Source organism: Dryobates pubescens, chromosome 15 (genome assembly GCF_014839835.1).
Source record: "Dryobates pubescens isolate bDryPub1 chromosome 15, bDryPub1.pri, whole genome shotgun sequence".
NCBI lineage: Eukaryota > Metazoa > Chordata > Aves > Piciformes > Picidae > Dryobates > Dryobates pubescens.
In genome coordinates, this window is record NC_071626.1 from 5,038,007 (window position 1) to 5,064,849 (window position 26,843).

At 43.7% G+C, this 26,843-nt stretch overlaps 1 protein-coding gene across 3 annotated transcripts in view; it reads left to right on the plus strand.

The window, feature by feature from the left end:
• Positions 1-10,426: 10,426 nt before the first annotated feature.
• CNOT4 (CCR4-NOT transcription complex subunit 4) overlaps positions 10,427-26,843 on the plus strand; it is a 79,124-nt gene continuing 62,707 nt past the window's right edge. For 2 of the 3 annotated variants that reach the window (XM_054167962.1, XM_054167964.1), the window contains exon 1: positions 10,427-10,524. The gene's annotated coding sequence lies outside the window, so the exon portion shown is untranslated. Of the gene's footprint in view, positions 10,525-11,303; positions 11,324-26,843 lie in introns of those variants that run through there. The other variant, XM_054167963.1, reaches the window with a different exon arrangement.

The following is a 26,843-nucleotide window of genomic DNA, read 5'->3' on the forward strand; positions in this document are numbered from 1 at the left end:
CCAGTGTCTGGATTCCTATCTGCAAAGAGGAGGCGTGAAGAAGCAAGCAACCAGCAACTCATTTCCCCCTCGTCCCTGATTTAACTGAGTCTTTTTACCCAAGTGAGAAGTGGCTGGCTGCCTACTTAACACTCTTGCTCTGCTGCTTCTGCACTGGGGAAGGAAGAAAGTGATGGTCCACCATGTTGACTGAATTATTGGGTTGCCTTTGAAGGAAAACAAAGGTGTCCACATGCTTCTGACAGAACCTACTGTTAGGCATCACTGTGCATCTCACTCTGCAGTACATTCCCTGCTTTCTTCTCTCAGGAGATTCTTCATTACCTGCTCTTCTGCTTAGTCATAGTTTTACCCTGAAGTCTTTTCAAAATTTATTCCAAGAGATTAAACATGGAAGATTCTGGATACATTTGGTTGAGTCTGGTGACTACTTCCCTTTTTGTGTGTGTCTGTGTTGTCATAATACTGTACATAGTGTTTTTCACAGTGTAGATCTAATACTCAACATGGACATCCTGTGTGGGCAACTTACATAATGGAACTGTCTTTCAGAGAAGATGATGTTTCACTGACCTCAGAAGAAGTAGCAAATGCTCACCTGTTTTGAAAATCAGGCTACTTTCAGGGGATCTCATGCAAATATAAACATCTAGAAGTTTGGAAAGGTTTCACTTTTAGACATTACAGTGTTTTCTTTGCCAGTTAGGAGAAATACTGCTAAGCATGGGCTAAAACCACACAGAAACCTCAGCATATCCTTCCTTCTCCCCGTTTCAATCCAACACCTGTGCAGAACATTTTGAGGCCCAGCTTACAGTGAGTTTGCATAAAATAAATTATATGTGCTGGTGGCACATCTGTTATGGAGCTTGCCATGCAAAAATTCATTTAGGTTTCCTATGTGTGATACCAATAAGATATGGTAAGGATATGAAAATAAAAGTAAACTAAAGTAAAAAATCAGCACATGATTTACATGGATTAGCAAAATACTGCTCCTATCAGAGGCTGATAGGCTAACAGGTTAAAACAAGCTATTCAAGAATCAGAGGCAATTTATCATCCCTTAAAATCCCAAGTGCTAGATTATTAGGACTAAAACAACCTTAAGTCTACCCAGGTCTTTAATCCTACACCAGGAAATTCTCCTATGTATGCAGTAATGTGCTAATGGTTTTAAAGTGTTGCAGTGGAGAACACAGTAACTTTTTTAAATGCATATGAAAGAATGAAAAATAGATATTAAAATAGAAAGCTATCTACCATCATTTAAGTGCTTAAGTTAAGCAACACAATATGGTCAGGATACCAGCCTGGTCTCTGCTTCCCCTGCTCTTAGTGGCTCTCGACCTGGCCCCATCATGCTACAGGGTGCCAGAGTGAAGATGGAGCAGAAGAGGAAAGAGAGCAGAGCAGCACAAAGCACAGCCATAGCTCTGCCACTATGTCAAGCACAGGCTGTTAGGAAGAGAAAATGTTTTCCATCAGAATATGAGGGCCCAATTTCTCTGTACAACAAGCACATCTATGTCACACAGAGTCTCAGTTATGGTGCTGCCTATATGCAAGACTGATCTTATTATTCTGGGATCTCTCATTTGTCATCATTAGAGTCAGGCTCCTGCAGCTCCTTAGGGAACATATTCATATTTCTGATGAACAAATGCTGTGACTTTCCTATTTAATCTATTATTTTGCCTATCTAACCTACCTAATTTCAGGCTTGTCTCTCTACTTGGCATTATTTATATAGCATAAAATTAGCTGTGGTAGCTCGCATTCCTTTGGCAAAAGGAAGTAGATCTGTCTGGAAAACTGCAAGGTTGCAGCTGAAGCTTGGCTGGTGCAATATATTTACAAGCATCAAAGTTCACCCCAGCCCTTCAGCGCAGCGTCACACGTTCGTGACAGGTGAGCGCTCGTCACACCTGCTCTGCGCAGAACACGGGATCCAACGCCAGCAAAGTCAGGGGAGATTCCTGTAACTAACAGCTCCTGTTTGCATGGCAGCCATGGGATCCATACTCAGGAGGAAGTATTGCATTTTCTCAAGGCATGCACTTTTTGTTTCATCTCAGCACATCCCATAGGGCCGAGGCATTTTGATAAGAATGTGAGCAACTCTGAGCTCTGTGGAAAATGCTGAGTGCTGTCAGATGCAGGCAGAGGAGGGCAGAAGAGAAAAAAATACATCCCTTTGAACACACTAATATAGAAGCCAATTAAGGAATACAAGAATAATGAGCAATCATTCTCTCTCATAATGTATGTTGGGTTTTAAAGAGCAGGTAGAGGACTCCCTGAAAACATTTAACACGTAATTCAATGAAGTCCTGTCCACACAGGAATGTTACTCCAAGTATTTTTGATGAGTTGGCTTGAGTGCATTTGCAAAGATTGGTTGAAAGTGGCTGCTCTTTCTTTTTGCATGAATGAAACCCAGGCTTGCCAGCCCACACCCTTCAGCTGGGAGCTGCACCAAGCTCATGAGAAGGTTCTGCCCATTTCTAAATCATTTTCCCTCATTCTCTAATGTGATAAGGTTTATTTTGTCTGGGCTCTGAGTGCCACCTTCTATTACAAAATCATCTGGATTACACATAATCACTCTTGCTGAATGCTAATGGCTTCCTTTGCAATTCCAATCTGTGTGTGTGTCCCTGGAGTCATACCTTATTTTAGAGCAGCACCTCTTTTCCTCCTCTCACATTGTCTCATTGGTTGTGTTGTGCTGTGTCCTGGACAGCCCCGTGCAACACTACAGGCTTGGGGCAGAGGGGCTGGAAAGCTGCTGGGCAGAAAAAGATCTGGGGGTGCTGGTCAACAGCTGGCTGAACTTGAGCCAGCAGTGTGCTCATGTGGCCAGAAGGCCAACAGCATCCTGGACTGGATCAGCAATAGTGTGGCCAGCAGGAGTAGGGAAGTGATCCTGCCCCTGCACTCGGCACTGGTGAGGCCACACCTCGAATACTGTGCTCTGTTTTGGGCCTCTCACTAGAAAAAACACATTGAGGTGCTGGAGGATGTCCAGAGAAGGACAGCAAAGCTGGTGAAGGGTCTAGAGAACAAGTCTTATGAGGAGTGGCTGAGGGAACTGGGGTTGTTTAGTCTGGAGAAGAGGAGGCTGTGGGAAGACCTCATTCCTCTCTACAACTATGTGAAAGGAGGTTGTACTGAGGTGGGTATTGGTCTTTTCTCCCTGGTATTAAGTGGTAGAACAAGAGGAAATGGCTTCAAGTTATTCCAGGGAAGACTTGATTTGAATATTAGGAAAAATTTCTTTCCCAAAAGAGTGCTCAGGCATTGGAACAGGCTGCCCAGGGAGGTGGTAGAGTCACTGTCCCTGGAGGTGTTCAAGAAATGTGTGATGAGGTTTAATGGGCGTGGTGGTGGTGGTGTGGTGATAGTTGAACTTGATGACCTTAGAGGTCTCTTCCAACCTTAAAGATTCCGTGATTCTATATCTAGCCCCAACTCCATGACATTACCTCAAATATTAATATCTGTGAGTGCTGGCCTAATTGAATGCAAGAGAGAGACATTCCTAAGAAATGGACCAGTGCCACCATAAAGCAGAATAATGCTGGCTGGTCTTACAAGAGAGCAAGGGATGTGAACAGGACCTCCAGGACTTCTAACTGTCTGGAATAGGATAAACTGTGAAAGACTTCTCCTTGGGATTTCACAGCTGAACTCCAATATTGTAACATATCCAGGTGATTTAGCACAGCTGCCAATGGATGTCAAGTTGCAGAGCTAGTTGTTTGGGGGTTTTTGAACAACTGGGCTGAAATGCAAAGATTGAGGCTACAAAAGTGCTGCTTAAATTCCAGATAGGTGGTCAGGTTCAAAATGTTGTAGAAGGAAATATTGCTATCAAATCTTTCAATGTATTGTGGCTCTGCGTCACGAAGCCAAGTGGTACCTGGATGCCATCACCAGTGGTGGAAATGAGTTGTATGAGCCATGAACCTCATTCCAACCATTTGGCTCTGCCTTCCCTAGTGTGGTCATTGTGGTGCTCCACAAATGAGAACTCAGTCTTCTGTCCTCACCTCGTGCTGCTTGACTATGCATTTGGGCTTGCTGCTGCTCTTCGTGCCGCTCATCTAACGTGGCACCACTGCATGAGTTAAAGGGAATGCACATTGCAGGGCAGGCCTATTTGTTGCAACAGTGGATGCAGAACAAAAAGCAAAAGCAAATATGCTTTTGGTCATAGTTTGTTCAAAGCTCTTTAGCTCCTTTCACATTTTGTGAGACTAATTACCCAAATGAAACATTTCAAAATGCTGAGAATATAAGAAACTCATAATCAAATCTTCAGCAATGTAACATTCTTGGGTTCAGGCCAATTGCTCTAAAGTCTGTTCCCTTCTAGTGCACATGATGCTGACCTGTGTGTGTTATAGGAGATCCTAAGGCAGAGACAGCACTGCATTTTACTATGCACAGAGCAAAGCAATGCAGCCTCCTTGCTTGCTTGTCTGCATGGTGTCTCTCTCTCACTTCTGCAGTTGAATGTATTTCATTCATATACATATGAATATTGAAAATATTCATACATTTATGAATAATAAGTACTGGAATTGCATATGTTCTACACAATGCTGCATATCCTCCTGATTTATCTATTGCCTTTTTCATTAAGACTTTTTCTCATCACTTGGATGAGAAAGGTGACTTCAAGGTAACACTGCTACAGAGATACACACAGAACTGCAATTTAGCTACAATTTAGTTCTCATGAGCCCAGCGTCTTTTTAAGATCTAGAGCACAAGTCTTGTGAGGAGTGGCCAAGGGGCTGGCAGTTGTTCAGCCTGGAGAAAAGAAGTGGCAGGGAAGACTCCATTGCTCTCTACAATTGCCTGAAAGGAGACTGGAGTGAGGTGGGGGTCATTCTTTTCTCCCAAGGAACAAGTGACAGGAAAAGAGGAAACAGGCTGAAGTTGTTCTAGGGGAGAATTAGGTTGGATATTAGGAATAATCTTTCCCTGAAAGGGTTGTCAAGGCCTGGAATAGGCTGCTCAGGGCAGGGGTGGAGTCCCCAACCCAGGAAGGATTGAAGAGCCATTTAGATGTGGTGCTGAGACACCTGGCAGTGTTGGGTTAATGGTTGGCTCAATGATCTTGGAGGTCTTTTCCAACCTTCACACTTCTATGATTACTTCCTTCCCATTCCAACAACAGCACAGGATTTGTACAGAAAGGAGATGTCGAGTGGGAGGCATCTGATTTTGTTACACACCGCTGGGTTCCCTGAGAACATCCATTTCCTAGGGAAGCCCAGACTAGAAAAGCAGATGGGAATGACATTCCAAAACTGAGAAGAAAAAGAACAAACAAAAAACCAAACAAGAAACCTATTATCATTGGCATCAAGTTCAGTGTAGAAATGACAAATACTTGCAATTTGTCTCTGGCAACTGAGGCACCGTTGCGGTGAGGAACATGAGCGCTGCAAGCTGCTTGATACACAGAAAGTGTTTCAAAAAAGAAAAGGATAGCAAGAGATTCTGTGAATGGATTTCAACACAGGAACCAGAAGGCTAAAAAAGAGCTGGAAGGATGCTTTTGACAAGTTGTGTTCTTTCACATGAGTGTCTTGATTCAGAGGAGTTTGGAACAAGGAAAACAACATACAGGAAGATTTGCTGCAAACTAAGAAGGAGGAAAACAGACCTCCGAAGAATATTAGGACGTTACACCACAACCTCAAGTGTACCCTGAGGTTAACAACGGTAGTGGTAGCTTCCCAGACATCCCCACTGCACCCTTTCCAGAAATCTGGAGTGATTTCTGTTTGCATTTGCAAAGATAAGTGCACTTAGCAGATAAGGGTGCACTGTGCTGGAGTTGTGCTGACTAAGTAAAGCTTATCATTAAAAAATATGGCTGAGGCATCCCATTAAAGATCTTATTTCCCCCTAATAACACAAAAATATTAACAATGATGCCTGTCTTCCATATCTTATAATATATTTATTTTTCACCACTCTATTCTCTCTCATTTAAGAAAGAGCAGGACAAAACCTTCATCCTGTTTCCCTGAGCAGCACAGACAACACCTCCTTCTCTCATGGATTTCCAACAGAACGTGGTGAACATCTGCCACTTGCAGCAAATATTGATCAGAGTGTTTTCAAGGCTCCTCCACCTGCCCTTCAATTTCCCAACAAAGCCCTTCATTATTATTCTACAGTTACTCAGAACAGTCATACAGTTCCTTTCTCCAACACATTTGCCCCATAAAAGGCATCATTAGCCAGAGAAGCAGAAAGATGTCTGGATCTCCCAGAGTGACACAAAGAATAGACACATGATTAACATCCATTGCAGTCTGGGGAGCAATTCTTATTTTTGTTGGCAGTAAATAAGGCTGAATTTCAAAATAGCCTGTCACCAATTATTGTATATCATTCTGCAATAATATCTCTGAACTTTCCATAATAATCAATGAGGCTTTGCAGAAGCTTGGTTAAAAAAGTCTTCTTTCCCCCCCGCCCCATTACTGAAACCCAAATTTCGGTCTGAAATGCAGACACAGCTGTCCAGACATTGTGTTCAGCACAACTGGATCATGAACTTTCCAAATCTTCAAGTATTTCCACTGAAACACACATGTAATATGAATTTCCAGTACACACTGGCAGATCAACATCAGTCCAGTGAGCAGTGAGCCAGCTGGATTGCTGGCAAGCACTGAAGCACTGATGGTCCCTTGTGCAGATGCTCAAGTGCTGCTGTCTTGGGGTTTTGTTGCTGAATGCTCAGGCTGCAGTCTGTGCAGATGCTTTGCAAACTTTACCATCCTGAAGTCCCAGCATAATTACTCCTCATCCCAACCAGGCATGGGAATTACTTGATCTCCACCTCCTGCTTTTTTGCCAGCATCGGTACTCCACCATCACATCTCTTTCACACCACTGTCAATCTCGGCTGCGTTTCCTCCATATGATTTGGCAGCTGTTTGAAATGGTGGTGGAGTCCAGAACTACCAGAGGAGCCCTGAAAATAGCTTGTTTTCACCCCATACTGGAGAATCCCAGTAAACTCCTGTGTTTGTTCCATGAGACAGTGACCATGGAGCATTGCCCGGGAGAACACCTTCTCAGCATGTGCTGTGAATCAATGCTCAACAGCCTGTATGCAATGAATCGTGGAGAGATGGGGCTGAAACACAGTTTTTAGTCTGGCTGACACAGAGTTTTTACTCTGGTTATTTCTCTGTTCTGTGTTATCTTTCTGTTCTGTATTATCTATCAGAGTTTTAAACTCTGGTTATTTCCAAGCAAATGTATTCTGAAAGCTTTGCCTTGCAGATATGGAAACGATTTCTTGGAGACAGCCTTGCTCAGTTATCACCAGACCCATTCAAAACAAATGGGAAGCAAACATTTCCAAAAACAAATGAAGAGTCAACATGTGGCCATGTAAGACCAATCTAATGGAAACAACTACAATTAATTAAAAGCAATAAAATAATTAAGGACATTAAAAAATCTTACAATAGCCATGTGATGGCTTAGTGAGATATTCATAGAATCCTAGAATCAATAAGGTTGGAAGAGACCTCAAAGATCATCAAGTCCAACCTGTCACCCAAGACCTCATGACTAACTAAACCATGCCCAGCAAGTGCCACGTCCAGTCCCCTCTTGTATACCTCCAGGGATGGTGACTCCACCACCTCCCTGGGCAGCACATTCCAATGGCTAACAACTCTCTCTGTGAAGAACTTTCTCCTCACCTCGAGCCTAAACTTCCCCTGGCACAGCTTGAGACTGTGTCCTCTTGTTCTGGTGCTGGTTGCCTGAGAGAAGAGACCAACCCATTCCTGGCTACAACCACCCTTCAGGTAGTTGTAAACAGCAATAAAGTCTCCCCTGAGCATTCTCCAGGCTAAGCAACCCCAGCTCTCTCAGCCTCTCCTTGTAGGGCTTGTGCTCAAGGACTCTCACCAGCCTCGTTGGCCTTCTCTGGACACATTCCAGCAAATCAACATCTTTCCTAAACTGAGGGGCCCAGAACTTATAAAAGCTACTTATATAATGGGTACTTCTGGAACCTGGTGGTTTGTATGTGGATTGATCTGAAAATGTAAAAAACTATAAAGTGTTTGAGAAATACATTATTTTATACCTTTATTCACCTGAATTTGATGAGTATGTAGCTGTGTATATGAGGTATATGTAACAGTTGAACACACAGAGACAGAAATGCAGAATTTATCACATATATATAGATGTTTATATTCTGGTGTGTGTTTTGTTTTCAAAGGAACATTGCATTTGTGTTCACTTGTCAGGAGTCCTACTGAAAACACCATTAATTTTTATGCAGGCTTGGGTCTTGCTTACAGCCAGAGGTAGTAAAATTAATTCATAAAGCTTTCCTGTTGTGGATACACTTATATCAATATAAAACTTAATATGCACAAGGTGATGTTATTTCAGGAGGAAGAATGAGCTATGCCAACACAAGGCACTTTACTGTTAGTGGAACAAGGCTGTACCAGTATCACAGTATCAGTCAGGGTTGGAAGGGACCACAAGGATCATCTAGTTCCAACCCCCCTGCTGTGGGCAGGGACACCCCACACTAGATCAGGCTGGCCAGAGCCTCGTCCAGCCTGGTCTTAAATGCCTCCAGGGATGGGGCCCCAACCACCTCCCTGGACAACCCATTCCAGGGCTTCACCACTCTCATGGTGAAGAACTTCCTCCTCAGTATAATGCTTCAGTCTGAGACACAAAAATAAAGAAGAAAAACATCATGCCACTAAATGAAGGAGTTATGTCAGTGCAAGTAGTGTTGTTCAGCCTGGAGAAGGTTCTGGGGAGACCTTCTAGTGGTCTTCTAATACCTGAAGGGAGCCTACAAGAAATCTGGGGAGGGACTATTTACAAAGGCATGTAACAGTAGGAAAAGTTTGCAGAAAGAAATTCTCTCCTTGAGGTTGCATAAAGTTGATTCTGTCAAAATTACAGTGCCCTTATGCGTGAAAACAGAATTTGCCTGGACTTTGTAAGTGGAGTTAGAAAACTAACAGCATTCCCTGCGCCTTCAGCTTGTGCTCCAAATCAGGAATCAAGCTGGAAAATCCTAAAATAATAACAAGAGTATGTACAGCAAAGGAGGGCAGAGATGTGGTGCTGAAGGACCGGACTTGGTAGTTGGATGGTGGTTGGACTGGATAATCTTAGGGGTCTTTTCTGACCAGAATGATTCTCTGAGTGCCTTCTGCCATGCAACAGCCGTGCCCGGGCACAGAGCAGTGCCAGGTGGATCAGGAAAGCTCCCAGCCATCCAAATCAAGCCTGGTGGGACAGCAATACCAAGGTCTGGAAACTGGGGAGGGTGGTGGCGGGGGTTGGGCGGTGGGACACACACGGAAGAGATCTCCAGATTGTGCAACTTCAGAAACAAATGTACTCGTTTGTGAAGCAGTGTTGTTACACCAGCTCTTCGTGGCTGAAGCCTGTAAGGGCTTGGTCAAAAAACCAAACCAAACCAACAACAGAAAAACCCGAAAAACCCAAACCCACAAACAAACTCACTGAACGGGAGAAACCGTTGCCGGTGTTGAATTTACTGGAGCTGCAGCCAGTCGCGACCCAGCCACCTCGACGGCTGCCTGGGTTGACAGGACATTCCCTCCGTAGGCGTTACAGCCAAAACCGGGCAAAGTCTGAAGAGGGAGAGACAGGGCCGCTTCCAGCTGGCGCGGGTTAAAAAAACCAAAACAAAAAACTCAAAGAAAGATCAATGCGCGGGAATAGTGTAATATTCAAGCCAGTGCTGTAAACGCGCACAGGCTTAATGGCCAGCAACAGGTGGCTGAACTTGCAGCGGGTTTAGGGCTGAGGACGCACCGGGGGCGCCGGGCTGGCCTTGCCTGGAGAGGGGGTTGGGAGATAACGGCGTCGGAGAGGCGGCAGCGGTGGCGGAAAGGCGCTGCGCACGCCGCCCCCCTGCCCGGTTCGGGACTGCAGAGCGGCCGCCCCCTCCCGCGCTGCGCGGGCCGCCGCCGCTGCCTACAAGTCCCGTCATGCCCAGAGCCGTCGCGGTCGCTGCCGTCGCGCCCCGTCTTCCCCTCCCGCCGCTCCTCCCCGCCCACTGACGGCGGCGCAAGCGCAGGAGAGGCGGCGTCCAGGGCAAGTCTCCCTAATGTAAGATGGTGGCCGGGCTGGCAGCGGAGCGCCCCGAGCTCGGAGATTACCCGTCTCTCTCGTAAAGGTCGTCGGAGCAGCCGCCCAAGCGCCCGGCCGGCCACCGCCGCAGGTCCCGCCCCAGGAGCGTCGCTGCGGTTTTCTCCCCTCCGCCTCTCTCTTTTCTCGCCGCCTCTTCTCCTTCCCTCCCCACCCTTCTCCTCCTTCTCCCCTCGCCTCCTTCCCCGCACGCTCACCCACCCACCCACCCACTCGCCCGCCCCCGCCGGCCCGGCAGCCACCGCCGCGCCGGGCAGCGTGAGGGAGAGCCGCGCACACGCACCGCGGGCCGGGCAGGGAGGAGGAAGGCGGGTGAGTGCGAGCTGAAGGCCGGGCCGGGGTAGGAAGGAGGGATGGAAGGAGAGGCGAGGAGGAGGCGGGGGGAGCCGGGCCGCTCTGACTACTAGAGCGCCGAGGCTTCGCCGGGACGGCGCAGGCCTCATCCCACCTCCCGGTGCCAGCCCCGACGGCGGGGGAGACGCGCCGGGCCTCCGCCGTGTGCTGAGGGCACTCGGCCATGTGGGGAAGGCGAGGGGGCGAGCGGGCGACTCCTCCCTGGAGGGCGCCGGGAAAGGGGGCTCTCTCCGTGCCTCCGCCCGGGGGAGGCTGTATTGATTTCCTTCTTGCCGCCCCGGCGCTAAGGGGAAGCCGTTGGGCCGGGTCGGGCCACCGGCCGGTGCACGGGGGGACACTGCCCCGAGAGCCGCTCGTCTCCGCCGGGGGAGGCCGGCGCGACCGGGCGCGGGGATCGCGACGTGATTCACTTAGGATTTGCGTGGAAATTTCCTCTCTCCTCTTCTTCCTCCTCCCTGGAGCCAGGCTCCATTTGTTCTTGTGATCTGCACTTTTTTTTTTTCCCCCGTGAGAAGAGAGAGGCAAACAGATGGTAAATGGCAGCCCTTTATTTTTCGTGTTATTTCGGACAGTCCGTGTAACCTCCCGAGATCTGTTTGTCGGTAGAATAATCGGTACCTAACTTTCTGTCTCCTGCTTGCAAAATACTAGCAGCTATTTCCATTTTGTGCGTTAGCAGAAGTGAATGACAAGGCTGCATATGGGTTCCCATCCTGCTTCTAGCGACGGTCTTACTGCTCTACCTGCCAGTCTGAAAGTGAGCTGTCGATGCCTTCATCTGTACAGTAGAAGGGGAGGGGAAAATATGCCAGATAATTATCTGAAAATGTTTTGTTACCGCCCCTGAAAGGATTTAATTGTCCATGGCTTCTATATTTGTTTCAGTATGGTAATATCAAGCATGTAGTTCAGAGGAGAAGCATCTCTCTCTAGAGCATATGTTAATGTAAGCAAAACCTACCAGCTAGTTAAAGCTGTGGAAACTCGAGGCCTGCAGATGTTAGCTTACTCCTGCCCAAAAGTTTTAGAAGTTAATGTTGGCCAACTGCATGTTTGCTGAACCTGTAGAGATTTCAAACTTGCTGTGTTTTAACTGTCTGTATTTTGTTTTAGTTTGAAACTGTCTTGATTTGAGCATCCCTGTGCTTCTGACTTCGTATTCTTGTAAACCTGATGACTGGCACTAATGGAAGAGAAACTCATACCAAAAGATGTAGATGTAGAAGAATGGAATTCCCTCTAGCTTCTTTCTTCCCCTGCTTTATGGAAAAAAAGATGAAACTATGCGGACTTACAAAGAGCAGAGAATAAAATATCTGTTTGGCTTGAGAGGGTGAACTAGTTTCAGATGGCCTACAAATACTCAAAGATACTCCTAGTTTCCTAGCACTCCTCTAATAATCTGGTGAAGTAACACATAGCCTGGGATTCAGCTCTGTTGTACCTTGAGAGCTTTGGGATTCTGTGGTAGGCTTTCCATTTCATAAAGAAGATGAACGCATGCGAGTGTTCACAAATGCTTGGCAGTTGAACTTGGCTGAATTGCAAACAAAGTTCATTCTAGGAGAAAGGATTGTTTTGGAAAGGAGGGATCCAGTGATAAAATGATCTCTGCTTTTAACTTTTGTGTTTCTTCAGGTGCCTCTTTGTTAGCTTTTAAAATGATGACTCTTAGATGAACCTAGCAGTTGTTATTTTTATGGAGAAAAGGTGGTGAGTGTCTGTCAGAAATAGCGTTCTGTTAATTTCTTGGTACCTTCAGAATGTTTAGGAACAGCTGTAGGGTGCCTACTAAATAAAAGGCTTGTGTCAAAGAAGTTGGTGAGAGAATATACACAAGTATGTGGCTTTTTATGTAATCAAAAATATTCATTGTAAACAGATCCATGTTGTCCTTCATGGCTGTTGTTCAGGAAAGTTAGGATATTGGAGTGAAATGTTTTGAAATTGCCCTGACCAAGGTCTTAACTGTGGGCCCTGAAGGCTTAACCCTGGCTACTGTTACTCAAAATTCTGCCTACCTCCTTGACATAAATGAGGTTATTTCAAATAGTGTTTTGTAAGCACAGGTGACTGCTAATTGGCTGATCATAGATTGCATCTTACACCTTGGATAACTAAATTTCCCTGTTCTGGTAAGATGAAGCTGCTCTGTAGGCCTTACTGCATGTTTGAAGGCAGTTACTTGCTCATCAACTCCCCTAGGATCCAAGGAATCTTACATTTTCGCATGGTGAATGCTGTCTTTGATGGTACAAACCACCTTTTGTCCCACTTGCAGTTGTGTAGTATTGCTGAGACCTTGAGTAAGTGCAGGTGTGAAAGAGTGCATAATTTACCTTGCTGTAATGTCTCAAATGTTTCAGCTCCTTAAAGATGCTGGTGCCTTCTTTTGCTTTCTGGCGTGTATCTTTCTACCTGCTTCATCCTGTTTTATTGGGTGGAAACAGCGTGAGAAATCACAGCTCTGTGAATAAGCAGAGCCTCATCTGTCTGGGCCTCTGTTTTCTGCTTCTTGGAGAATAGTCTAGGAATTTATTTCCTGCATGAGATTGGTTAACATTTTAACAGCTGTGAACATCAGACTTGGAAAACAAAGTAGAACAGAAAATGGTTTGGAATGGCTAGAGATGCTTCTCAGACCACCCGGTTCTCCTTGTAAGCAAATTGGGAGGGCAGTGTAAGTCCTTAGCAGGAAAAATGAGTCAAACCTGTGGAAGTAAAAGCCTGTATGCATCTCTGCATGTTTTCATCAGACTAGGGTTTGTTGGTCTGTGATATGTTTGATTTGGTCAGGTGGTGTTTTTCTTGTGTGAGCTTCCAAAGGGAACCCTCATGATTCTGTGGAAGATTCTGCTAACTTAGTGAACATTTAGAATGCATATTCTTGACTTCTGGCTACCTGTTACTAGACTGGCTGCACCAGCTTAAAGGAAAGAATTAGTGTTCAAACTAGTGATTTGCACACAGTGCTAAGATCAAGTAGGTTTTGTCCTGTGGTGGTTTGTTGTTTTCTTTCCTCTGCTTGGCTGTTCTGGGAATATGACAACTCCAAGGTATTTCTTGTAGGAGTCTATAATTTAAGTGGAGCTTACAGGTGTTTTCTAAACACATGTACAAAATAATGCATTCATAAAGCCTGTGTGTAAGACAATTTGAGGGTGCCTGCATCCAAAACCACCTGGAAAGCAGAGGCCAAGAGGATGACACTTCTTGTGCTTTTCTGCCTTCCCTGAAAGTTATGGTTTTGTCCTGGAGCAGAATGTGTTCATTTTATTTTCATGATGATTAATCATTTCTGTATTTTTATTACATAATTCATCAGTTGCTGGTTTTCAAACTGGGGAAAGGTGGATTTGGGTCAGCATAAGGGGAATTTTTATCTCTTAGTCACTGAGTTTGTAACAATAAAGGTGGATGTAGAGATCAAGCAAGCATACTACTGAACTTGCTGGAAGGGAAGCTTAGCTCCTAGCTGAGGCTTGTTCCCTGAGCAGTGCTCTCTGCTTTTGATCAAGTTCTGTTTTGTTGTGAGGGAAGAAGGGAAAACTTCTTCTATGTGTGCATGGCCTTGTAACACACTGTGTTCCTAGCATTAGTTTCTTCTATCTTGCTGTTATTTTGAGAAGAATAGATGCCTAATACGAAGTGGGCTCCAATTGACTGCTATGCCTGATACAAAGTAAGTTTGCTCCTACATGTCTTCATTGTGGGATGGAGGGTCCCCTCTTGTAGTGCTGATCTTTGGGCTGTCCACACCAGGGCTTTAGGTGTTTAACTCATTGCAGTTTAGCAATCCTTGATTGCTGGAAGGTGACATTGCAATATCTTCTGTTTGATTGCAATTATTAATGATGAGCACTGGGAAGTTGAGGTGGTGGGGTTTGGTTGGGTTTTGGTTGCATTTTTTTTAAAGAGATTAAGTGGATGGGGGAAGAAACTGTCAAAATGACAGTGCACTCCCCTTTCTTGACTTGGAACAACCTGTAGTGAATTCCTCAAATTCTCAGCAGAATCACAGCAACTTGTAAGAATGACCAAAGGACTTAACAGGAGTGAGAGCATCCTGTGGTTTTCAAGTACTGCTTCATCCCCAGTTGTCCTTTCAGCACTTTTTTAGGCCTTGTTTGTGGTGGATTGCAAACTAATCTTACATTTTGGACTACTGAACTCTAATCTTTCCCCTGCTTAACAGAGGAGGCTTTTACTTTTCCTGGTGTGGATGTTGTTAAATGCTGGTGGTTTTTTTTCCTATGTAAGATTTGATACAGGAGAGCAGTATCTAGAAGGGTAGCAATCTCTCTCCTTGTAGGACAAAGTGCCCTGCATGGAAAGACTTGCTACCAGTTTCCCAGCTTAATGCAGTGTGAAAGTGGGCAGCTGGGCGATTTGTTTCAGGAGCACTGAAGCCAACAGATGAGACTTACTTGAAAGCAGGCAACCTTTTGTGTTTTGGTTTATAGTTTCTATCACTGGTGTAGATTTAATGTGAATACTGTTTGAGTGGTGTGTATTTTTAATTGCAGGATCCATGGGCTAAGAGACAGAGTGTGAAATACTGTACTTGGAGTAAGTTTGTTACTTCTAAACCAGTCTCTTATTACTTGTTACAATAACTTGCCATCTTAAAGAAAAATAACAGAATTTGAGTGCAGGAAGGGGAGGAACTACCTCACTTGTATTTATATGTGCTTTTGAACTGCCCACTTGAGGGATTTAGTGGTAGAAGTTTTAATGAAGGTCATGTCCCAGATAGGTGAGCATGTGGTAGCTGTTGCTCGCAAAACTGAGATGGGGAAAGAAGTACTCAGCAGTAATGGATGTATGGGGAAAGTGTTCAGCTATCTCTTTTTTTCTTCATCTTCTCTCCAAATAAAATGAATGAAGATAGGTGTATGTAGCTCTAGCTGTGCCTGTCAGTTAGAGACCCAAAGCTTGTCTGTGATCTGTACCTTGGGCTGTTGGACGTTGCAAAAATAGAAGCTATTCCCTTTCTTTGAATAGCTGCTGCTTCACTGCATGTGACTTCTTCCTCTTCTATTGAATGAAATCTGGAATGAGTCTTCAGTATCTCATTCATAAAAAGTGTCCTCTGAGAGCTTCTAAACTAGCATAAAATGAAAGGCCAAAACTTGCTAGGTCAAAACTAGTGTTTATAGGTCAGCTTGCCTGAGAGTGCACTTGAATGCATTTCCTTCAATCTGTGTTAACTGTAGGAGCCTCTAAATTGCTGGAGTTCTGTTAAAAGCACTGGTCTGAATGTGAGGCCCAGTAATCCAATTTGTTTAGTGGCTTAATCTTTCTGCCATTTATCATATAACTGCTGCTTCTCTGAAGTAGCCTACTTGAGTTTGTGTTGGTTGTTTAGCAGGTTGAATCCCTTTCTCTAAGAAGGTAAGCTTTCCTTTTACAAAACTTCATCCTAGGTTGAAGGTCAAGGAAGTTACAGCTGAGGAACCATGTTTGAGAAACTCCAGCTTCTTCCTGTCTTTGAAAGCTGCCTTGCTAATCCTTTCATTTAGTGAAGCATATATTTAACATATTAATGTTGTGGTTTCACAGTTAGTGGCAAACTGGTTCTAGGACATCAGGTGGTAAGTCTGAGACTAGAGGATAATCACTGGTTTTCTTTTACATAACTGTTGGGGGGTGTGTGTGTGTGTGTGTTCAAAATGTGCTAGAACAGCTGGGGAATTTAAGGAAATATCAACTCTATCTTCTGCACATGGGTAGTGCATCTGGGTGGATTACACTTTCCTTTTTGTCTTGAATAGTAGTTGTAACTGTAAGTATGCTTCAGAGTGGGGCCATTCTCATGTTTTCACCTGTGTCTTCCTGCTCTAATTGAGTTCTTTTAGAAGGATAAATTTCTTAATTCTTTTGCTCATGGTCTCACTGATTTGACCTTGAGGTTCATGATTCCTGGGGGTGGGACTGTGTCATCCCTTGTATGAGAACTATTACTCTGGTTACTACTATTTAAATACATAGCACAGTGAAACTTGGTAAGAACCAGCTGTGTTCTGCGACCATATGACTCTGACAGTGTTAAGAAAACCCCATACCTCAGGCAGAAACTGCTTAGAGTTGGTTCTGTAGACAACAGTATCTTCTTCTAGGAAATAACTAACTGGTTTCCAGTTTGATGACAGAAAAAACACCATGCAATGATCTTTAAGAAAACCTGCAGTGGCATGGCTTAAATTTTTTGGTCTCAGTTACATAGAGTATAACTGAAGTGAAGACTCTTGAAACAGACACAAGTGAAATGCTGATTGTGTCCTCACTGATAGTTAATAACAGTTACCAAGTGTCTTTATATATATATATTAAACTATTGAGTAGAGGTGAAGCAAAATTTGTTTTCAAAGACACATAATTGGTAGGATGAGGTGAGAGAGGTTTTCTTTTGGCACTTGCAATGCTGTAGTCATCCATGCTTAATAAATGAGCTGTTCCTGTTGTATTTAGTCTGTCAAATCTGAAGCAGTGGTGAAGGTAACTTCCATAGAGGTGCAAGGCAGCATCTTTTGGCAGTGCCACTTTTGAGAGACTTAAAATGGGCTCAAGAAAGATCCTACCTAACATAAGTACAAGATAGGAGATGAACCAAGTGTCACTCACTGGATATTAACTAAATATAAAGCCAAGTTTGTGTCCAGTTCTGGACACCCCAGCTCAAGAAGGACAAAACTGCTGCAGTGAGTCCAGCACAGGGCCACTGAGATGATTAGGAGTCTGGAACATGGCTCATGAGGAAGGGCTGAGAGCTGGCTCTGTTTAGTCTGGAGAATAGGAGGCTGAGGGGGCATCTTGTTAATGCTTAGGAATATGTGAGGGCTGGGTGTAAAGAAGATGGGGCAAGACTCTTGTCAGTGGTCCCCAGTGTCAGGACAAGAGGTAATGGACATGAACATAGGAAGTTCCATCTAAACAGGAGAAGGAACTTCTTTGAGGGTAGCAGAGCACTAGAACAGGCTCCCCAAAGAAGTGGTAGAATTTGTCTCTGGAGACTTTCAAAGTCTGTCTGGATGTGGTCCTGTATGATCTGCTTTAGAGGATCCTGCTCTGGCAGGGAGGTTGGACTTGATGATCTTCAGAGATCCCTTCCCACCCTTACCATTCTGTAACACTCTGACATTAGAAAGCATTCACTCTCACAGAGCTGACATCAGTATAAATGTTTCTGAAACCTCTTTAATATTGTCTTTGTTTTGTTCTGCTCTTTAGAGAGACTTAGGTCAAATAGCCAGTTCTTCATCCTCTTAAGGCAATGATTTGAGTTTCATATAGGTTCTGGTTAGTTTGCACCTGACAGGGTTAGGCTTCTCCATAGGAAATGCATTCAACTGCTCTTGATCAGTGAAAACTTAGAATTTACTGTGGTGGTATTTAAAAGAGTCTGAATATTTAAAGGATATGCTGGACAGCTGCATTTGCAGCCAGCTTGAACTTCTGTGCTTTCAGTAGCATAAATTTGTCGTAGTGTGACATATGATTTGTTTGGGATTTAATTCAGTGCTCTGTACATATCAAATGAGTCCTTAACTTCACCTGCCTGAGTTAATGCAGCTCCATATCGCTGAGGCAGCAGTAGAAGGAATTTATCTGAAACCAGTACTACACCTCTTACTTGAGTTTGTGGAAGCTGATGCTGATTTTTTTAGAGCATTTTACTAGATTGCTGCTTTTTAGAATACTAAAATAATTTTCTCCTACTGCACAACCTTTTTGGAAAATGACCTGAAAACCTTTTTCCCCAGGAAACCTTTTCCTTTTTTCCTTGATTTTAAGACAGTTGCTTCATATGTGACTGGCTCTAGAATTTTGCAACAGCATGTAGATTATATTCAAGCAGTTACACATTTCCTCCCCCACTGAGAAAAAGATGCTTGCCCCAATGCAGGTCCTGATCTTCTTCAACTTTGCTCTTCAGTAGCAAATACAGATTTCTCTGAGGAGTGGAAGCAGAAAATTGTAGCTTGTGTACCAGATACGTGGGAATTTGGGTTTGTGATGTGAGTGAGTATTCTGGCCTGCATTAGGAATAGTGTGGCCAGCAGGAGCAGGGAAGTCATTCTGCTCCTGGACTTTGCATTGGTTGGGCCACACCTTGAGTACTGTGCCCAGTTCTGGGCCCCTCAGTTTAAGAAGGGCATCGAGACACTTGAACGTGTCCAGAGAAGGGCAAGGAGGCTGGGGAGAGGCCTTGAGCACAGCCCTGTGAGGAGAGGCTGAGGGAGCTGGGATTGTTTAACCTGGAGAAGAGGAGGCTCATTGCTCTCTACAACTACCTGAAAGGTGGTTGTAGCCAGGAAGGGGTTGGTCTCTTCTCTCTAGCAACCAGCACCAGAACAAGAGGACACAGTCTCAAGCAGTGCCAGGGGAGGTTTAGGCTGGAGGTGAGGAGGAAGTTCTTCACGGAGAGAGTCGTTCGTCATTGGAATGTGCTGCCCAGGGAGGTGGTGGAGTCGCCATCCCTGGAGCTGTTCAAGAGGGGACTGGATGTGGCACTTGGTGCCATGGCCTGTGGTGGCAGGTTGGACTTGATCTTTGAGGTCTCTTCCAACCTTTGTGATACTGTGACTGCACACAACTACTGTCTTTATGGATCTCTAAGGGGGGTAAAGAGTGAGTGAAGGAAAGATTACTTCCTCTTAGGTTAAATGTTTGAACTCTGCTTTGCTTTTTTGAAATAAAACTCAAGTTTTTGCAAACACAGAATTGATGTCTGCAGTAGTGCTGCAACTCCTTTTGACCAGCCTTAAGTCTCGAGTGTGTTTAAGTGCTTGCACCTTGCTGTCGCTAATTTGTGAAGCCTTAAAGCTTCCTAGTTTTTATTCTGCTGGGGGATGCAACCTTTATTGAAGGCAGTGATGCAAGATTCTGATCTGGAGTCTTTAACCTGCTCTGTCTAGGTTTTACAAATAGCAGCTTGTGAAGAATTTTAAGGTCATCCTTAATTTCTTCCCCAAAGCAGTAGAATTTAGTTCCTTGTAGTGTGACTTTTACCCTTGGGACAGACTTGGGGTTGCAGTTTCCACCTTTAGTTTCATTTGCATAGCTTTTAGAGCTGCTTATCCTTATTTCTGTCTGACAAAATGAAGCAGAATCGATTTCTGAGAGCTGTTGCCTAAAATACTCAGGCTTTTAGATCTTGTTATGATGGCAATCTTACTGGCTAAAGAATACTGAAAGAATTGTAATCTTCCACCTTCTGAAAGGCGTAGTAGATAGAAAACTACAGTGTATGCTAACGTAGTAGAAAGGCTAGGCATGAAGCAGCCACTTCTGAAGTAAAGTTTACCCTGAAATTCCTAACATTATTAGTTCTTGTGCCAGCAGTGTCTTCAAGGTATGTAAGATTTAAGTACAGCCCAGGGGAAAAAAATGAGCATGGGGGAGAGTTTTAGGGGGGTGGTTGTCTTCCAGTTCTATGTTTGTGGAGTAGTGGTGGTTTTGTGGGCTTTTTTTCCTCACCCCCAGGTAGAATACTAAGTGAAGTGAAGTAAGTGTTCTGTTTAGAAGCCACCAACAATCCAAAAGTGTGACTGAGTGTGACTGTGACCATGGTAGACATTTGTGCTCTCTTCTGACTCTGATGTCAGTGAATGCTTTTGAAATAGTATCCTTCTCTTGCATGTCCTAATCGTAGTTTTCTGTACTTCAGCTGAGCTCAGAGTCAAGATGCTTCTTCAGCCAGTAGAACCAGTGGATCATTGGATTTGTTTGATAGTACATTTGATTAGGTAACAGGTGGATAAAACACACAGTATTTCTAAATTGCATAAAGAGATGCTTTATTTTCTTGAACTGTGGTACAGCATTCCAGATTTTAGAGAAGCTTTACCCTTTGCCATTTTCAGCATAAACCAAGGGCTAATTTCCACCTGCTTAATGATGGTGCCACAAGTTTAGACACAGGATGTGTGCTATATTAGCCATCAACTTTACCTTCCAGATATACATCAAGAATGCTGAAATACTTCACTTGTATGTTTTCCATCAGGCTTTGCAGTTACTGGTCACAGGGGCTAATGCTTGAGTTGCTTGTCTACTCCTGAACAATTCTGAATTGGAGTATCTCAGTGCAGGAGTTGTGTGCCTGTGAAGTAGAAAAGGGCTTGTAGATGTTAACACTAGTGCTGTACCTTTGCAGTTCCACTGTAGCATGTTGATTTGCACACTAGGCCTGTTCTTGTGACAGCAGTTCTTATGTTAGGGAATTATTTTAGTGAAGCTTTGCAGTTCAATATTGCAATTGTCTTGGTTCTCTGGTTCAAGCACGTTCTGTAGTTGGATGGTAGTTGATAAATCTATTCCATTGGGTAAAGTTTACTACTTCAATGTAGGATCAAGGCCTCAGTTTCTAGTATTTTGTATTTCTGCCTTGAGCACTGCCTAAATGCAGTTAATTTCTGATGCATCACTATGTTGCCTTGGGCTGAAAAGGGAAAGTATAGGCAAGCTCATAGAGCTATCGAATGATTTGTGGAGCAAGGGACCTTGAAGATCTGGTTCCAAGACCTTTGCTTGGGCAGGGACAGTTTCCACTAGATGTGACAGGTCAAAGCCCCTGGCCATATACACTTCCAGGGAGGGGGCACCTACATCATCTCTGGACAACCTGTTCCAGTCTCTCGCCACTCCCTCAGTAAAGAATTTATTCCTAACATCTAAATCTACCCTCTTTCAGTTTAGTAATGTTAGTCCTTGTCCTATCACTACACGCTGAAGAGTCTCTCTCAACTTTTTCTGTAGGCTTTCTTTAAGTACTGGAAGGCTGCCTTAAGGTCTTCCTGGAGCCTTTTCTAGGCTCCCAGCTCTCCCAGCCTGTCTTTATAGGAGAGGTGTTCCTCTGCTCTGAATATCTTTGTGGTGGTCCTCTGGACTTGCTTGAGCAGGGCTATGTCCTTCCTATACAGGAGACCATAGTTATTCAACTAATACTCTGTCTCCAAATGAAGTGTTCATTTGTGGCTTAAAGTGACTTGGCTGCCTGTCTGTGGTGAGAGGCAAGTATTGTCACTTTTGCAGAAGTCAAGTTTGCTTCTTTCAGTCTCTTGTGGTTGCAGAGGTATTGAGTGTGAATGGCTGAGAGTGAATCTGGGAGCAGTGATGATGCTGTTTCCCAGGTTATATGATGAGGTCAAAGAGGGTTACCTCCTCCTGCTGTGTGATTCTTGGTAGCTTCCCAAAGATTCTGAAGAATTTTGAAGTATGTGCAAGGATTTCATTTATTTCTGTGAATTTTCCAAAAAACCAGGAGAGGCTGAACAAGGAGTACAGACCTTTCTCTGATACCTTTACTTCCCTGCAGCTAGGAGTGAAAGAAAGGGTGTGAGTTTTCAAGAGAGCTACAGAGATCTGTAGAGAGGATCCCTTTTACCTGTTAAGGAAGCATCACTGCCACTTCTAGTATCTGTAGCCCCTTTAGAGGAAAAAAAGGGCTGGTACACATCTTAATTACCTCTAGGAAGTCTGACATAAATCTTTGGGTACATCTTTTATCCTTCTCTCCGGGATTCATTGACTGGCTAGCTATACATTGGATTTCCCAGTAGTTAACAATTCCTAATGTCATTTGCTACACCAAAGAGCCAGTGTCTGTGTCTGAAGAGCTGATACTGTCCTGAAGTGTCTTGCCATGAGCCTGATAAGCAATGTTGTAGGACTGGGTGGAGGATTGGAGAAGCTGATAGAGGTATTTTTGCTTTTAATTGTCAGTAGGATGCTGTACCTTACCAGATAGTTTCTTAAGGCATTTGAGTGCTTTTAGCTTCTTTGTTAAAGTCTTTCTTCTATATTTTTTCCCCCCAGTGGTTTAGACAGCCCTGGCTATGTGCTCTTACTCTTCCTCTTGATATATTTCTGATCTGCATACTTTAAAGAGGTTGTGGGTTTTTTCCTGCTCTTCAGTTCCAGAGATCTTTACTTCTTATGTATCCAAGTGTGTGTGTATATATATATATGTATGCACATACATATGCCTGTAGAACTTCTGCTCTGCTCAGCAGAACTGTCATTCAACTGTGTGTTTTTTGGTTGTGGGGTTTTTTTATAAGTTCTTCCATAACTAATTCTAATTTAGAAACAGAGCTACAGGCTGAACAGGAGAGACACTCTCCTCAGAATTGTGAGCTATGTCCTAGGAAGGCAGCATATTGCCTAGAAGCACACTGTACAACTCATTTCAGCTTGTACCACAACAGGTTTCAGTATGAGGCCTTAGCTCCTGCAGTTGTGTCTGGGGAGCTGCAGGGATGAAGATCAAACATTACTTTGATGCAAAAATTTACTTTTAATAGAAGACTTTAAGCAGATGTAGATGAGAGGTAAAGGTTGACTGAAATTCTATCAGTAGTTTGGGAAATGAGACTTTGGCATGCAGAAAAGAAGGGTTTGTGAAGCAGGGGGAGCTCATAGTAACCTGGTACCTGTGTGCAGGCTACTCAGAGTACCAAGCCAGGCATTTTGTGGCAGTGTGTGGAAGGCAGATGAGACAGAGGCGTGTATTACATTTAAGAACATGTTTGACCATGGAAGAATCATTGGAGCAGGTGGAAGAGGTTGTGCATCATCCATCCATGGATGTTCCATTGCCCAACTGGATAATGCCCCAGGTGATCTACACTGATCTTTCTTAGGAGGAAAGACACAGAACTGAGTCATTTTAGTCTGGAAAAGACAAGACTTGAGGGGGAATTTCATAAATGCTTAAAGGATGGGTGTCAGGAGGATGGGACCAGTCTTTGTTTTCAATGGTGCCCAGTGACAGGGCAAGGGAAGGCAGGCACAAACTTGAACATATGAAGTTCCATCTAAACATGAGGAGAAACTTCTTTTAAGGGTGCTGGAGCACTGGAACAGGCTCCCAGAGAGATGGTGGAGTCTCCATCTCTGGAGATATTCAAAACCCTCCTGGATGTATTCCTGTGTGACCTTTTAGGTGAACCTGTCTTGGCAGGGGTTGGACTTGATCTCTTCCAACCCCTACTTTTCTGTGACTCTGATCTTGCTGACCTTGCTTTGGGCAGGATGCTGACTAGCTAACCCTAGAGATCCTTTCCAAATGCAGTTATGCTATAAATCTGTAGCAAACCCCCATAGAAATTCTCAGCTTCATGAATGTAAAGTTGTCCATCTTAGAGTTTGAAACTAAATACCAATGATGGACCCATAGGCAAAGTTTTAGTGTGGCTTTGATGGGAATCAAAGGAGGTTTTTAAACTTTAAGGTCGGTCTTGATGAAAATGCTGAAGCTTATGGGTATAATATAGATGACTGCTGAATCTCTCCCACTCTTAAAGGAAGTTTGGTTTCTTAAATTGTATGCTGGTTGCTTGAGAATTCAGCAATGAAATCCTGAGAAGGGAGTGAGCTTTTCCATACACTGTCCATGGTACTGCAGGTGCAGACCTTGCCCTTCCCCAGCAGCAGTCGCTCTCAGGTTGCATTGCAGCCAAAGTGGTTCAGCAATGGAGCTGGGGTAGGTTGTGTGTGTGGTGAGTTTTTTGCTTTCTCTCCCTTCTGTATGGTTTTTCTTCTCATTTGTTCTTTGGGCTACATACTTCTGTGCAGAAGGGACAGTGGCAGTGCTGTATGTGGTTAAATCCTCTTTCCTGTAGCTGTCTCTGAAAAGCAGGTGGAACAGGCTTTGCTTCTGTTGGCTACAAAGCACGATACTACAGTAGATAATCCAGAATAATTTCTGGAGTTTCTAACTGCAAGTATGTTAATTTGTTTTATGGCAGAACTTGGTCTCAATTTTCTATCCAAACTAAGAACATTGGGTAGCTGCTTAGTGGTCAGCAGGAGTATGTCCTGAATGAAAGATAAAATGAGATGTTGAACATTGTTGTGGTGGTTCCTAGCTTCTGCAGTGTCACCTGGTGAATGAAGGCGATGAAAAAAATCTGGTCCTAGCACCCAGAATTTACTTTCTTCACCTCTGCCCTGTACCTATGGATACCATGTCCTTTAGTTATTCCAGATTTTGCAGGTACTTTTTCTCAGGCTTGGAATTCTGAGTAGCTAGAAGAGTGCTTTATAAAGTAACCCTTTGGTATGTTGCTGTTAGATGAAAGCTGAAGGACACACAATTTTTCACTACCTTAGTACTTGTATTTCCTTTTAAAACCAAAACACCAGGCAATAATTCTCACTCCCCTGACTCTTAAATACCAAAGACTCATGATGGTTTAATGGCACTTGTGAATTAAAACTCATTAGGGATCGATCAAGCAATGTAGGCATTTGTAAACTATCCAGTACTATTGTAGAGTGCTGTAAAGAAGGGGGTTTGTGTGTGTCCCCAGTAATACTCTGCAGCTCTCTGTCACTCAAACAAGCTTAGCAGGAGTGATATAAATAATCATAGAAGTGCACCTTAATTCTGGTCTGGAGGAATGTGAGGGTAGTTCATCCTTTAGACTGACCATTTTTTGGCTGCTCCCCACAACTGGTAACTTAGTATGGTATGGGCAAACTGGGATACTGTGGGTACTGGAGGCCTGGACTCAAGTTTACAGTTCTAAGTGGTCACCACTAACTGTGAACCAGATCTAGGAAGCAGCTAAGGAGTCAGAGCTCTGAAATATTCAGTGACTGCTGGAGAAGTTGTGCTCTGCAGACAACACAATTTTGGCGTTCTCTTTTTGTAAGAGCAGAGATGATGGAGGACAGACTCATCACCTAAATGGCTGATTTTATTGTCTTTATTTCCTTTCCCTTGGAACTGTGGAGCATAGCAGTACTATTTCTGTTGTTCTGGATTGTTGCAGTTTGCCTGTTATATAATTTATCAGTGAATTGCATCTGGTACTTTGACTGTTGCTAGATGCATTGAAAATAAAATGTAAATAATATTGCATTGCTCCATCTAAAAATGCAAGCCTAGTGTTTATCTCAAGTAACAGTTTTGAAGGCTAGAGTGGCAAAGCTACTTATCCCCCATAAGCAATTCTGCATGATAGTTCTTTTAGAGATGATTGGTACAGGAGAGCCATTCTGAAAGCCAAAATGCCTCTTACAGGTTGAAAACAGCTGAGAGGCAGACCCTGCATGTTCTGTGGAGAGCAGTAACCTCCTAAGGCTTTTTAAGTTTCTCAGTTAATACATATTTATTTTTCTTTGTGCAGATTGGGTTCTGGTAACAAATTCTAGCTGTACATGACTGCTAAAATATTTGACATGATTTACACACCCTTATGTAATGAGCTTTGCCACCTATACCCCAAATTTGTGTTGAACTGAGAGAAAAGAGTAATTGGCCACTGGAATGTACTGCCCAGGGAGGTAGTGGAGTCACTGTCCCTGGAGGTGTTCAAGAAAGGCTTGGATGTGGCAGTTGGAGCCATGGTTTAGTTGTCAGGAGGTGTTAGGTATTAGGTACTAGGTTGGACTTGATGATCTCTGAGGTCTTTCCCAACCTGGTTGATTCTATGATTCTAATGATTCTATGAAAAGACAAAAGGCAAGGTTGGTAAACATGTTTAAATAAAAAGCAGAAGTTGGGATCTTCAGCAACCATAATGCTGCCTGTTATGGACACTGCAGTGAGTGTGTAGTAGGTAGTTTAGAGATCTATTTTTTTTTTCTGCCTTTAAAACATGTAAGATGCTTATTTTACTGCTCAGTCTGCTGAAGGATCCATTTTTCTCCTTCTGCCTTGTCTGGAAAGATTTTAGTATAGTGGATAACTTATGATGTGTTTTATTCTAAGAGTATCTTAAAGATTTCTTCTACCCCTTCCTCATCCCAAGTGTAACTCTTGGTTTCCTTGCTGTGCCAAAGCTGATCTTAATCAAGTCATTTTTAAAATGGCCATGTTTCTTCTCTTGCTGTTCACCAAGAATGGCAAGATAAATGACTACTCACTTGAGTTCTTAGGCACTCCCTAAGAACAACTTTAAAATTTGACAAGTAACTGATTTTTCTGCTAGAAATCAGAACTTGGAATTGGGCACTGAATGTATTTCAGAGCTTATTTTCCAATTTATATCAATTGATAATTACTGAACTTAAGAAGTGTCAGATTTTGTCACCCTGTCCCCCTGTGCAAAGTGGAGGATGCAGAAGTATCATGTTTGATGCAGAGATTGTATCTTTCATTACAACAACAGGTATAATGAGCTGGTATAAACCAAGATACTATCTCAGGCCATAAACCTTGTGGCTGCTTTGGAGCAGGAGGAATGCAGGAGCGTGTATGAAGCACAAGGCTGTGACTCCTTCATCTTTGACAGCCTCAGGACTCAGCTGAGGTGTACAGTGCT